The following is a 15,549-nucleotide window of genomic DNA, read 5'->3' as shown; positions in this document are numbered from 1 at the left end:
ACAACACACCTTCATGGGACGGAAATTGGTTTTTGATAGTAGAATAAGTTAACATAAAAATTACACGTAATTACGTGAGAACATTAAATGTAATTAAATTTTGGTTCTGACTCAAACCGATACCGATCAAAAACGAATATCATTTAATTTCGAATAATGCTCGCACTGTTGGTCTAAGTTATTCACAAAGTATACGTAATGCCATTATCGGTATCAGATAACAACAATAAATAATAATTACATTTCCATTTTCGCTCCAAGCCCTCGGATATGTTTCGGATAATAATTTTCCAATATTGGTATGCGCCGTGGGCTCCTTTGGAATCCCCACACGGTGCCGTTTATCAATCTGCCCCTCGCATCAACCCGCTTTACTATTTTCAACCTCATCGGCCTTCCTTTAACCTTTCATCACAGGTCGATCTATCCGGATTACAGGGGGATCGAGTCCAAGCCGTGTTAATAAGTCCTACTGTTCCGTGCATAATCCATTTAAAATTTATGCGTCAAACTTTACTAAACCCTCCTTCCCTCAATCTTTCCGATATTGAATTTACCCTACTAAGATGATGCCCGTTTCGGTTTTCGATTATTCATCGGTGAAGGCTCTTCACCCTTCGATAATCCGCGTCCTGAAAAGACAAGTAGGCGACTTCAAAGAGAGGGAAATTTCACTTAACTTCCTTTGGGTTTAGCAACGAATAAACGGATTCCTTTGGACTGATCATAATAAATCACACGGCAATTTTTTTTCTCTGGAATTCGTCTTAATTGTGAATTCCTTGTTTAAAGGGTGTCCTGTCAATATTTAACGAGCCGATTGATGTGAATTAAAATGGGAGGTAGAAAGCTGAGGAATTTCCTTTCTTTAACGTGATAATTAAGCAGTTCCTCGAGAAAATATTTTTCAAGAGGGAAGAGGCAAGAAGACGTCAAAACATCAAAGACAGCGGAAATTCTTTAAGTATTTTATACGATAATTTCATAATAATAATAAGAAAAAGTTACATTGTAAGTTAGATAATTATTGAATTATCCACTCAATAGTAATTTAAATAATTAATAAAAAACGTCTAAACATATAATTCGAGTGAGTTACTGTTCCCACGGCACAATGATAGAATCGAAAAAAACTCTGACTTAGTTTCGCTCCTCAATCAAGGAACTATTGATCACATCCACCATATATCACCTTATTTACATAGGGGTTATTTTTAACTAACTAAGCCAATAAGATCAAATGTTCTTACGTTCCGTGATCATTGCTGATATAATCTAACGTCTCTTTTATATCCGCTTTAGCACATTTTATTATTTTTTAATTCAACGAAACACTTGTAAATTGCAATGGTTTGTCAGTAGTAGCGAAGAGCTGAGTTCATAACCCACGGGGTGCTTTTGAAAAAAAATTCCTCTTCGGTTCGGTTTATATGTGATCTGATTTTCAACAAGCCGGTGGCAAAAATTAATAAAATACAGGTATTCCAAAATAATGAACAAATGACAGAAAACACGCCTCAGTTCATCATAAATAGATATCAACACAAGAAATCTACATGTACTAATATAGTCGACTTCAATAAACAGAAATTTAAAACCCTTGGAGAAGAGTTCACTCAAATAAAAAGCGCAGTTGGACGCAAACTGGACAACCCACTTCCAACAGAAGACTAGACTCAAGATCGGTGCACAATCAGTTAAATCTGTGAGAACTAACTTTTTTAATATTGTTAATTTTTATTTGGTTATAAACGAATTGTAACCTGTCGTTTAAGACAATGAGGAGAGTTTTTATGATGAAAAGTAATGTAAAGACATGGTCAGAAGGGTTAGGATGTGTTCAACCGTCTTTAACGAAGAGAATATTAAAATCATTGTGGATAGTAAGGTTATTAACGTATTCGGAGCTTTGAAAATTCCTCTGAAGACTTTACCTTAGCACTTAGTCCGAAGAAATGACTTAGTTGTATATTAAATGGCTTGGTGGTACCCAAATGTACCAGCAGTATCAAAAAGTTCGAATGTCTTGTATATTGTTAGTTTGATTTTTATTTTTTCTGTTTGGTTATTGTGCCTTTAGTCTTGTGCGGGATTCCATGTCAGACTAGTGTCTCACTATAGTTCTTAGTATTTAATCGGTATTACTTCCTGATTAACGAATTTACGAAGACAAGGCTTTTACTTAACATGAACGTAATTTAGGTGCATTTATCCTTCTTCACTTTCGATTTCCACATTTTGCACCAATTTTCGATGAGCTCAACATGCTCCAGGGTATTGGAGGTTTGCTTACGTAATATGGTAATTAGAACGTAAAATTTCGGTGTTGGGATATCAGTCGTATAAATAGACCATAAATTCTTGTCGGGCATAAATATTGATAAATTCTGTTCGGTGCGGTCTAGTCTCTGAGAACACATTGTTATTTTGATTTTGTGTTACAATATTCTTCACAGTTGAAGGATTAAGTGATACTAATGTGATTTTGAGGTAGTCTGCCGGATGATGAACCTGCGTCTTTTTTCATTAATTTGGCCTGCTTTTGCTTGCTATTCGTATTTCAGAATCGTTTCGGCTTCTGGCCATATTCAGTAGTTCGTCTGGGTACTGTTTTGTCAGTGGTGTTTGATGATTTTAACAAAGACGTATTCGGAAACTACCAAACTATAGACCACCCTAAACCATATACATGGTTAGTCTGTGCGTTATTTGGCCAATCGTGTGCGACGATTTTAAAACACCTAAAAATGATGAATTTGGGGTGAGAAGGGTCAGAATTTTCATGGGTGACTGGAAGCGAACGCAAGATCAACATTTACGAGTTTGTCTCGTTAACTACTTGGCGAGTCCCCATGTTGTATTTTTAAGTAACACCTTCTAAAACAAATTGTTGTGTTCGTCTTATATAATAAACTAACTTTAAAAAGAATGAAAATGAAAGATTGACTTTAGTAATTTTAAATAAAATGAGATTTTAACTGTATCACATCTTTGCAGGCGGTACAATATGTATGTGTTGCGATCTGCAATGTGATGATCTTGTAACTTCATTGTTTCTGAACATACTGGCCTGAAAAGAAATTTTTCAAAATCCTAATAAATCTACTGAATAGTAAATGGTAATACGGACAAAATAACATGCAGACAAACTATTTATGACAGCAGGTATTTACCTACGTGCTTCTGACATAACAAAATCATGCGACATCTAGTTGTATATGTTTGGTTAAAGTTAAAAACTATTAGTTTAACACCCTTTAGTTTTCTGTGCAACAGTCGAGGTTTTTGTGCAAAGTTCTGTTTGACGAAAACTTCTTTGTTCATTTCTAGAATTCCTTAAACCTGGCAACGCTCCTTGAGCTCACGTAAGATTCGGTGATTTGTTCAGTTATGAAAATGAGGGGCTCGGGGCTGGGATGCACCCGTAAAATGACTGTCTTAAGGTGAACGAATAGATGTGCCGGCCGATGGATGGGGTCATGTTCCCATGTCGACCACCTGACAATTAAAAGCCAAGCTGTGTAATCAGTTCCTCCATTTTATATAATTAGGAAGACGACTCCCAGGCATATGTCCCCATTGTACCCACCTGTTTTTCGTGTCGTTTTACAGATTTTCACCTCGGCATTTGGTGGGTAGCACCGTTACAGGGCATGCGGTATCGTTCCGTTTTGGCGACGCGTGTTGGTAAAGACATATAGCCCGTTTAACTCAAAGCCTCCACGAGGAAAATCCTTCAACCAAGCGATGGAGCTGTATTCAATATAAATACTTGCAATGTGTATTATTTGATAAGAATTGAAAAAGAGGGAGAAAAAAGAAGAAGCACTCACCAAACCTTTGCTGTACAGGACTGAGTTTACAAAGATATCTTAATAACATATGAAATAGTTACCTAAACCTTAATTTACAGATTCATCAAGTCCATTCTATCTTATAAAAATGGCGCAAACCATTTAAAAATCCGTCTAGAAAAACGTTATGTATTGGAAATATAATACGTTAAATCAGATATACATTGCATACAAAAACTTCACCATTGTTTAAAGTTAAAAATAAATTTTCGTTTAGGTTTTCTATTTATTTCAACACAATCCCCGAGTCTACTAACTTTTATCAGCAATGATTTTATTATTCGTAGTGAATTATGTATTTCCCGATTTCTATAAAGACCAAACAATAAAATCATTGGCTGTAAAGGAAAAATCTCCACATTTGGACATTTTTTCAAAATCCACTGAAACAAGTGAAGTAAAATTTTATATGGCTGTTTGGAAATATGTGACAAATAGTTGCTGCCAACAAACTGTTCCTAAAGTTAGTAACTTTAATTTGACAAGAATATGAATTTTATAGGAAATTTTTCAATTCTTTCCTTCTTTTTCTCTTAAACAGTACATTATTTTTACAATTCCTAAACGATAATAATCCTCAGGCATTTACGTAATGATTTTATAAATTAATTATCAAAATCTGCCGATAACATACAGAGAAAAGTGCACTTTTATTCCTGAAAACATAAGTTTTCATGGGAGAAGAGAGAAAGAATTTTAATTCGCAGAGTTAAGACGTCAGTATGACGCTTCAATGAAATCGTGGGCTCTACTCGATGGTTTTGAGCGTAGAGAATAAGTACTTAGCAATTATCAATGTAGTACATCACCAGAAGCTTTTCAATCTCATTTGTGCTTGCAATAAGTGCAACGACGATTGATTTTTGATTTCCTCGGAATCACAACCGATAACATGTACTAGAAAACTCTCAACCAATCATACATTCAGAGAATAAGAAACGAGGAAACGAGGCTGGCAAACAAGGATGAAAACCAGCACCAAATCCAATGGGAAGTTGGATGATATGTAAGAGAAAGAACGTGGCGGTTCATATAACGCTGCTTGGTTCTAAATTAAGAATAAATGATGTATAAATGAATTGATTTCAAATGTTTTGTTATATCTAATGTATTAAAAAATGTTCAAAGGAAAAATATTTTGAAGAGAAAAGGAATAAAAAGAATATGAAAATAATCAAACTTTTGATAATGTGTGGTGACTAGTGACCGTTAGTAGATGATTATTCGGAAATTGTGAGATGCGGTCTGGTGTGACGTAGGTTTCAGAAAAACATTTTCTTTATCGTGCCAACGTTTCGATCTTTATTGAGATCATCTTCAAGGCCTGGGATTTAAAAAAATTGTTTAAATTTAATAAATACATGTAGGATTTGGAAAAATTTATACAATGCAAAAAAATATTTTTTATATTCATTCAAAGTATTTCTACTCACTCAAAGTGGAATCAATTGATTTTGATACCCTTTAATGCTAATCGTATTATCAACGTGATGTACCTTGAAAAATTCTTTAAATTTTCAAATATGTTACAGTATGAAAAATATATATAATACATATTAGTAAAAGTGTTACTGGTAGATCGCACTCTATCACTGAAGTGGTTTTGTTTTTCTCTGTTCATACAACAAAAGTATTGTCATGTGTTGGACATCTTGTGGACCTATTGACGATTATATTACTTTTTTTTATTATAATTTTATTTAATTTTTTAAAGTTATTTTTATTTTATTATATATTTATTTTAATTTATGTAATTTTTATTTTTAATAATATCACTTTTATTCCATTTTAAACAAAATAGTTACACACACACACACACACAACACTAAAAAAATTTTTGTGGATTTATGAATTCGATTAATCGATGCTTAGTGTCAATAGTATGCTCGAAACCTTCATTACCAAACAATGGTAACAGAGATAATTCCAAAGTGTTTTTTGAATCGTTCGAGCTTGAATGAACTTCCGTCACAAAAGGAACAAAAGAGAGATGATTAATATTTATTCATTTTTTCGTTGATCGGCTGTCCAAAGTTTCACTCTCTCTCTCTCTCTTGCTCTGTCTTATTCTTTCAACGAAGGGGAACGGCATTGTCTCGGGTAAAGAAGGCAAACATTATGGATATTTTACCTCCGTTTTAGGTAAATTTGCAGCGTCACGACTATTTCGTCAGGGACATAATGTGACCCAATTGCTTTGCTCCAAGTTACGAGGACAGAAAACGGAGACAATAGAAAGGAAGTCGAGTGTGCAAATTTGAAAAAAATCTCTAACGCATCAGCAGTATATAAATCATTAGTGCACTCTTCTATTTTCATTCATTCAATAACTAAACTTTTTTTACCTAAAAGAAATCGGATTTATATTTTGAAAAAGAAAATTATGGCAGAGTACTTACGTTTACTTCAAATTACATGTATGAATCAAATTGATCTACATGCAAAGTCACTTTCTTAATTCCTAAATAAAATTTAATAATTTAATTTAACTTTAAAGTTTATAAGTAATAAACAATGTGGGACAAAACATGAATTGTTGATACCATTATTTCAGAAAAATAGATTTATCGCTATCATAAATGTTTATATTTTTTAGTTACAAAATTATTTTTATGATTTCAATAGAAGTCTAATAATGCCGTTAAAGTGGAGACAAACTATCTTCATGCGGGTTTTTTAATGTGTTCAGGACGGAATTCTGCTCGGTTATTGCGCATAAATAAACTTCTTCCTGTCACGTATTGAATTCTTCAAAACACACATTTTAGATACATACAAAGAAGACTGGTTTTCATAGTGTCAATTTTATAATGAATTTGTACTTTTTAATAAACTAGCAATCAACTTTTTTTACATTTTTAAAAGGTGCAAAATATTTTATTTGCTTAAACTAACTAGGATTATTCTTAAAGTCTGTGGGGTGATGAACCTGTAGTTCGGTCGTTTCCGATCATTCTGGTCTGCCATTTTTCGCTTTTTCACATATTTTTTTGGTTCTAATACAATATTTAATAATGTTTTGATGTAAAATAAAAAATAACAATTCAATCTTTTCTAATCGGAATATTAGAAGCATCCTATATGTTCATTTTTTAAAACGGAGTAACTGTGAAGTGTGAGAGGTGATGGCGGAATATTGAGGACTGATGGTAGAAGGGTCATCCTCGCCCGATTAAGCGATAGGCCATGCTAGATTGACACATGGACACTTACTTTTGGGCCAAAGCCCGCGTATATGCCCGGCATGTAGAGAAAGGTTGTTAGATATGTCCCACCTAATTGATGGGTGTAATTCCTTGGCTCTATAAAAAGAGCGTGTAGGAATACCATCCGATATGAGAAATACTTAAGCACGGCTGCGTGTATCTCGGTCCCTGTTCCGATTTTTGGAGGAAACAGGATAGAACTGAAGTTTTGTGCACCTAGCGTGTGTTCAGAGTGAATGTATTTATTGGAGTGAGTGAGTAAGAACCGAAGGCGGAATTTTAGTACTCATCGACCCTCAATTAGGTTGTTGTATAATAGTCGAAAAGGGTGAGGAGGAATGTAGAGTGCTCCACTACCCTAATTGGGAGAATGGAATATAAATTGGAAATAATATATTCAAGAACGAATGAGAATGTGAATCTAGGAACTGCATGCATTGGGTGCTGAATTGTCCTAGCAATTGACAGAACCCAGAGTCTAACCTCGGTAGGATTATTGGTTCTGGACATAAAGTTGAACTCAGAGATACAGTCATGCGAAACTATTGTGATTTGAAAGGTTTTGGGGGTTTTGGATGAATTCACCGACTGTTTCGGACTGGACCTTTTAACGCGCTAATGTTTTAAGGAGTTCTTGGTGGTCTGTCTTATGTATCATATTATATTATTATATATTATAACATCATTTTTACCTTTGCAAAACCGACATATACCTCCCTGATGAGTATGTATATTTCCATTGGTGGTAGGTTTAATGGAATTTTTTTACATAAAAATTCCAGTTGTCAATTCTTCTTATTCCCCAGACGTAAATTTTTACGCATCAACGCAGAGGCGGCAGAAACTGATCAACGACGATCGGCCATGTACAGGATATCTGAGCGAATCCCAGTCGAGTGAGGTTCGGCTGTTATGTTTTCTTCGGTTTTCAATTCGACTATTTGTGATGGGTAGGTATTGTCCTGTCTGACTTAAAGGTAAAAAGATAAGTTCTAACAACCATAAAAAAAAACACGAACTCCTCATGAAAAAATTCATAATTTTTGTTTTTTGAAAGCACGCATTTTCACCAAATTGCAAGGATAAACATTAAACATTAATTATTCGGAGATCGTGAGATGCGGTCTGGTGTGACGAAGGTTTTAGAAAAACTTTCTTTATCGTGCCAACGTTTCGATCTTGTGTGTCCTGTTGAGAGTGCCCACTAAACACAAGAATGACACAATTACGCAGAAAGCAAACACTTTGAGCGCTGAAGATGATCTCAATAAAGACCGAAATATTGGCACGATAAAGAAAATGTTTTTCTACAACCTACGTCACACCAGACCGCATCTCACGATCTCCGAATAATCATAGACTAACGGTCACTAAACACCACACATTAAACATTAATTTTTTCTCTATCATATTCTACAAGATTTATTGACATAACTTATACTATTCAAATTATTGGGCTAGTAAAATGTTCAATTTTATATATATATATATATATATATATATATATATATATTTTTTTTTTACATGTAAACAGACGGCATTTTATTAATTATGGAATTCCAATTATGCCATTTAAACTATTATTTGAGGCGACAGAGCATGGACACTTTTTCTGCATGTTCAGAAAAGGCTAACAGCAATTCTTAATATGTTTTATTGAAACATTTCCTTTTTAGGGTTGGCCATTGGGTGGATTGCATAAAATAATATGGTATAAACAAAACGGTTTTTCCTTAAAAAAAAATTCTCCTAACCGACATGAAAATGTTATTCAAAGTATTAACGCCTTAGCAATTGTTTTTTGTCATATATATTCGAGCGGAAACGCAATCCAGGATTGTGCGAACCATTTATTTGATTCCTAGCAGTGTCAGCAATAGTGCAAAGATGATAGTTTCATTCTTCGGAAATTCATAGTATATCTAGCAAAATTATGAATATGGCGTCGAGTTATATTTACCTTTCTGCTCCATATTTTCTAATAGGTTCTCTACAGACTATAATTACAACACGGCGTAATAAAGAAGATTACGTACCCTCTACGTAAGAATATTTAATTTTTTATAATTATAAAAACTTAATTATCTACCTTACTAGTTTATAATTTTGTAATAAAACAAAGCAAAAGTTAACGCCAATATTTACATAAAACGTGCTCACCATTGAGTATCGCACCGAAACCGCTGATGGACGAATCTTTCATCTCCTTAAAATATTTTTACAATTATAAAACAAAATGTACAATGTTTATGAAAATGTGCACGCGGCGTGGATCAAATCAATTATTCCCCGGTTAAAAACGAACAACATTTAACGTCATTAAATCCTTCATTTTAACTTTACATTTTCTTTTTAAAACAAAAAATCGCCCATGTCGTCAACATGTCGGTTCTTAATGTTCATGACCATTTTGGATTGGACAGCAAAAAGGGAATTTGGCCTTAAAAAAATAATCTAAAGAAAGAAATGTTTTTAACGATCTTATGAATTTACGCAACACGCCAAAAATATTTTCGTATAAATCTTTTCATGCTTCACGTCAGGACATAATTATATCCGATTCTAATGAGCGTATTTTAATTGGGTTTTATAAACAACCTGAGTGCCTAAGAAATTTCAACAAGAGGATTTTGTTTTTCAATTTTCCAGGGATTTTCTTCAGTTCTACAGAACAGGTTTTAACAGGACTTGGTATTCTTTCTCTTCAGCGGTCCATTGAAAATAACCGAACAAGTGAAACGTTAACAAAAGCACATTTTAGATGGTGATTAGGAAATGCATCGGCGCGTTAAATGAAGCACCCATTTTTTCACATATTAGGTTATGACTAATTATCTTATCTTGACGAATCTCTTCGCCTTCGTAACGACGGGCTCATCATTTATACACCAAATTTCAGAGTGTACACCTTCTAAAAATAGGAGAAACAATATACAACAATATTTTTCCATCTCTCGTATAAAAAATATTAAACAAAACAATAGCCTCCGTTGAATGTGATGGTCGTTTCATTGTCAAATAAAATTCCATGGGCTGGGCCGAGATTCGAGCCAGAATTGATAGCGACACAAATACAAGTCAGACGGCCTAACCGCCATCCTCCAGAGCGGTGGTAAAAAAAGAGTCAGACAGATATACAGCTATGTATGGAAACATAGGTAGATGGATTGGGAGAGAGAGAGAGAGAGAGAGAGAGAGAGAGAGAGAGAGAGAGAGANGAGAGGGTGAAAGAGATAGTGAGAAAAAGAAAGAGGAAAATCTACAGCAGATACTACTGTAGAAAATTCTTCCAATCCTGTTTGTTTTGAGAGTCTACTCTCAACACGACACAGAAGAATGACACAACTACACGGAAAACAAACACTGAGCCCTGAAGATGATCTCAATAAAGATAGAAACGTTGGCACGATAAAAAGTCTTTTTCAAACACCTACGTCACACCAGACCTCATCTCACGATCTACCAATAACCTTTAATTAACTCTTATAAATTGGTCAGAATTTGGAATCCATTTAACATTCACATTGTGTTAGTGGTTTAAACCATAATTTTTAACGATCAACATGATTTATGTAGTTAAAATAAAAATAAAAACCTTTATTCAATAGTAAATTTAATTTAAAGAAATGCAATGCGAACAATGGCAGGAGATTCGACTGCCCACCCACCCGCAAATAGGTGAAATCACTTTTGCCGACTTCAGCCGTTTAAACTTGTTCAGAAGGTGCATAAGATTGATAAAAGCCTAATGTGTAAATACGCCTCATATAATTAGTGTGAAGAGTTAAACCGGGATTAAAAGTTAAATGAGTGTTAAAGGTGATGTGGGCGAGGCTCTTCTTAAGGGAGCAAGTTTTCTTAAAGAGATAAGCCTCGACTTTGAATTGTTTGAAAGTTGAATTTTCAGTCAAGCCTTTCTTATGATAGTGGGTCTTGCTTAAGATCCCCTCTGTCAATGGGAAAAAATGTCAATCGCGACCTAGAGTTCTTGTTGAAACAGTATTCTAATTTTATAAAATTGTGAAGATAATAGACCGAGATAGCTTTCTTTTGGGATCATGAAGTCAGACGTTATTATCTAATACCACGGCAATTGTTCAACCTGGGCACAGACTGGAAACATGGGGGATTTACTATTTTCTGAAAAAGATTTATATTTATATAATTGAGATTATAGATGGTTAGATAATGGAGTTAGATATTAATTTTTTTGGAGGAACTAATGCTGATCTTAGACCATGACATTCATTTAAAAGGATATGCAAGTGAAAAAAAGTATTTTATTAATCTTAATTTTTTAAACTCTCGAGTTTTTAATTATTATTATTTGGTTTTAGATAAGTTACTGCCTGGTAAGAGTGGAGTAGTTTCGTTTATCGGACAATTTTTTTGTTATAATTTTTAAATTAAACTATTTGGTACAGCATAATTACTATTTAATACTTGGTGATCTACTTTTCGTGGCAGACTAGTTAAAAATAAAAAACTACGTTTTTGTAGGTAATTACACAAGTGTGTTGACATGTAAATCATCCAATGTTAAAGCAAAGTTTAGAGTATTCTGCCCATGTTTATTGTATTATTTATTATATAAACAAACGAAATATCTATTTTGGCAACGAATATTCTACTTTAGTGAATTTTTTAATTTAAATTTAAATTTAATTTAATTTAATTATTTTTTTGGTTAAATAAATACAATAATCTACTGATTAAATGCTTTGAATGGAATGCATGCAAGTTGCATAAGTGCAGTTAAATGCATTATACAGGGTGAATTGCTACTCGTGCTACAAACTTCACCAGTAGATTCTTGACCCTAAAATGAACAAAAAAGTTCATATTGACCATGGTCCGATTCTCAACCATTTCAGAGTAATTTCGCTTTTTATTGATTTTGAAAGATATCACGTCCTGGCGTCGGAAAATCGTGATATCTTTTAATCTAAACATTTCTCTTAAAATCTATAAGCACCGTTGAAATCCCCGTTAATTTTTAGAGAGAATCAAAATCATAATTCCATTGAAATTTTTTAATTTAATTTAATGCCCATTTAGTATGTAATGCTTAAGAAGTTTACAAACAGCTAGAAGGTCAAGGAAGAAAGACCCAAACGTTTTGCCACCTTCATCTTCTTATTGAAAAATTAACGGGGATTTCAACGGTGCTTTTAGATTTTCAGAGAAATGTTTAGATTAAAAGATATCACGATTTTCCGACGCCAGGACGTGATATCTTTCAAAATCGATAAAAAGCGAAATTACTCTGAAATGGTTGAGAATCGGACCATGGACAATATGAACTTTTTTGTTCATTTTAGGGTCAAGAATCTACTGGTGAAGTTTGTAGCACGAGTAGCAAGTCACTCTCAAACATTAGCAATCCTTGAACCACCATTTTTTCTCTTTTTGTCATCAACATCTTGGTCTCACAACCACTAAATAAGAAAATGACGAGTGCGTTGGAAGCGTTATTAAATCAGGTAGTTTTCCTCAAATTTGCTGCCTTCTGAGACTAAAATTAGAAACTCTGGATTACTTTATACACTTTCCGATTTACACAATTTTCCACTCTTTTTGTAGTTCTGGCTGAAATAAAACACAAAAAATTAGCCCAAACATTTTGCCACCGTCATCTTCTTATTGAAAAATTAACGGGAATTTCAACGGTGCTATTAGATTTTCAGAGAAATGTTTAGATTAAAAGATATCACGATTTTCCGACGCCAGGACGTGATATCTTTCAAAATCGATAAAAAGCGAAATTACTCTGAAATGGTTGAGAATCGGACCATGGACAATATGAACTTTTTTGTTCATTTTAGGGTGAAGAATCTACTGGAGAAGTTTGTAGCACGAGTAGCAATTCACCCTGTATATTTATTTTGTACAGATGGTTATAAAAAACACAAATACAGAAAAAAGATAAATAGAGAAAATATAGTGATAAAGGTACAACCAAAGAAGAAAATATAGAGAAAGAGAGAGAGAGTGTGTGAGAGAGAGAGAGAGAGTGAGCGAGAGAGAGAGAGCGAGAGAGAGAGAGAGAGTGAGAGAGGGTGAGTGAGAAGGTGAGACAGGAGATAGAGAAAGAATGAAAAAAAAAGAGAGAGAGAGAGTGTGAGTGAGAGTGAGGGAGTGAGTGAGAGATAAAACACCCCTCCGCACAAATAAAATATAAAATAGAATTAATTTTTACATTTACATTCATTTTTACTAATTTAGAACACCGTGAAATGTCAAACGGCTAAAATGGTGTATTTGCAGTTATTGGTTCGAAATTGATCATCCGTGCATTTCTATTGAGGACGGCGATAATACCGAAACCCACCCGACAATAAATCAACGGCAAACGGAGGACCAGGTACGGTCAATTTCGTTCAAATTGTTGTCTGTTATCAACTTGCGGACCACACAATGTGATTTCACAACTTTTCCGTTGAATTGAATATTATTAACAATTCTTTCAACTCGTTTTCTAGCTTGCTAATAATTTAAAAAGGGTTTTCGGTAAAAATTATGAGTATTTTTATACTTTGCTAATCGACGTCTTAAAAAACAACTGTAGTTAGAAGCTTAATCAGCGTATGAATGATCCTTTTGATGTAACTCTTTTGATTGAATCATTTGCCCTCTCTATAAAAAAAGAGGAAAAGAAAAAAAACATCCTGCCATAATATTAACAAAACAAAATATAAAAAATTTATCACGACGGAGAATCGGCATAACGCCATGTCGTGAATGATGGACATGTAAAGATGAGACGTAATGTCTCGGGATATCATGTGAGAAATGAAACAAAACGGATGGAAATGGCCGGTTTAGAATTTTGATGGAGAGAGATACTTGTAATTCCCGCTAGATTTAGAATGGGGCATCTGAGAATAACCTATAATAGATTAGGAAACTGACAACCGGTCTAAATTATGATCCTATTTAAATAAAGAAAAAGACATTAAACAACAAATTTGCTCATAGCAGTTTGAAATATTGTGGACATACAACACAAACATGTACATATATTATATATTTAGGTTTGATGTACTTACTTTCTTAGTCGATGGGATCTGTTGGATTCAGTACTCCTCGATGTTAATGTGAAATATCCGATTGCAACATTTAAGGCGAAAGGTTCGCTAAATACTGACAAGATTTTTTCGAGAAGGTAAATCTTTTTGTTGTTAAAAAATAAATTATATTGGAAATAAAAATCCGTTTTTACGAAAATCACAACGCACGAATTGACTAAGATTGGACCTAATAAAATTTATTTCTTGGTAGAGAGCTGTATTGCCATTGATCTTCGTCCGGGCGGTTTATCCCTCTTGGATCAGTATGGCCATGGAGGGCTCTCACGCCCGACCATCAATTGGGGCCAATAAAATTTTATTATTCCCTTTTATTTCGCTATTACATCCTTGTAAACCGATGGAATGCTACCTGGGCCCCTTCCGTCACCGGCCTAAACACACATTTAATTCCTCGGTGCGACTCTTCGGTCAGTCGCGTCGCACCGATAAAGCACATGTGTCTGACTTGCACACCGGATCGTCATATACAACAATGGGCGTATCCGATTCTAGCTCTCTCGCACTAACAACTGAATACCTTTTGTCTCATTTTTCAAACCGTTTTATTTCCCACAGTAGCTGACTCTAAGAAAGACAATGAAACGATTTCACACTTATCACATATTTCTCGTATTTTGCACAGCTTGGGATTTATTCATTGTTAATTAGAACATTTTTACACCAACGCCTTCTCTTGATTCGGTGTAATTTATAAGCACCTAACCGTTTGTAGACGGTATGTAAAATGTAGATTATTTTTCTCATATTATTTGACTGTTTGCCATTTAGCCAAGTAGAACGAGAAACATCCCTTTATTCGCATAAGTAATGCAGACTTAGGTTCAATAATAATAAGAAATTTGAATGAGTGTTACTTTAACCGTTTTCTGTTCTCCTCTTTAACAAGTTTCTTGGGGAAAGCTAATCAAAACGTTCTGTCGATCCAATCCAGACGCGACTCAAATTACTCAAAACAGTTCATAAACGCACTGCAAGCGGGACATTACCGTTTATGACACACGAAATATTCATTAATCATTCGCAGTTTCTGAGCTTGATGCTTGTCCGACGATGAGCAGCCATAATTGCTCAGAAAACATAAAATGATCCACCTTGTTGCGTCATTTGTTGACATAGCATCTTTACATTTAACAGACTACGTCTCATATGTGTCATCATTGTATCCAAGAGGCGAGATGAGAACATTTTATAAATTCAACAATATAACTATAACTATAAGGAAAATAAATAAAACTAACTCAGACGTCTATTTATATATGATAGAGTCAAATCAATGCAGATGATTAGTTACAACTATCATGTCTCTGATGATGATGAGAGGATAATACGAAGCAGGAGTTTGCTATTCTTCAAGCACTGCTTTTGACTTTTCTTGTTCTTTGGTTCAGTTCAATTAAT

At 34.1% G+C, this 15,549-nt stretch overlaps 1 long non-coding RNA gene across 1 annotated transcript in view; it reads right to left on the bottom strand.

Annotated features, from left to right (window-relative positions):
* The window catches only part of LOC112128156, a 220,578-nt gene extending 205,946 nt beyond the window's left edge, over positions 1-14,632 (bottom strand). The window contains exon 1 of the long non-coding RNA XR_002910882.1: positions 14,110-14,632. This is a non-coding gene — a long non-coding RNA (uncharacterized LOC112128156). The remainder of the gene's footprint in view (positions 1-14,109) is intronic.
* Between the last annotated feature and the right edge of the window lie 917 nt (positions 14,633-15,549).

Source organism: Cimex lectularius, unplaced genomic scaffold (assembly GCF_000648675.2).
Source record: "Cimex lectularius strain Harlan isolate CLEC.00 unplaced genomic scaffold, Clec_2.1 scaffold274, whole genome shotgun sequence".
NCBI classification, from domain to species: Eukaryota; Metazoa; Arthropoda; class Insecta; order Hemiptera; family Cimicidae; genus Cimex; species Cimex lectularius.
The sequence above is the reverse complement of the archived record's forward strand: the minus strand, read 5'-3'. Positions and strand labels throughout refer to the sequence as shown.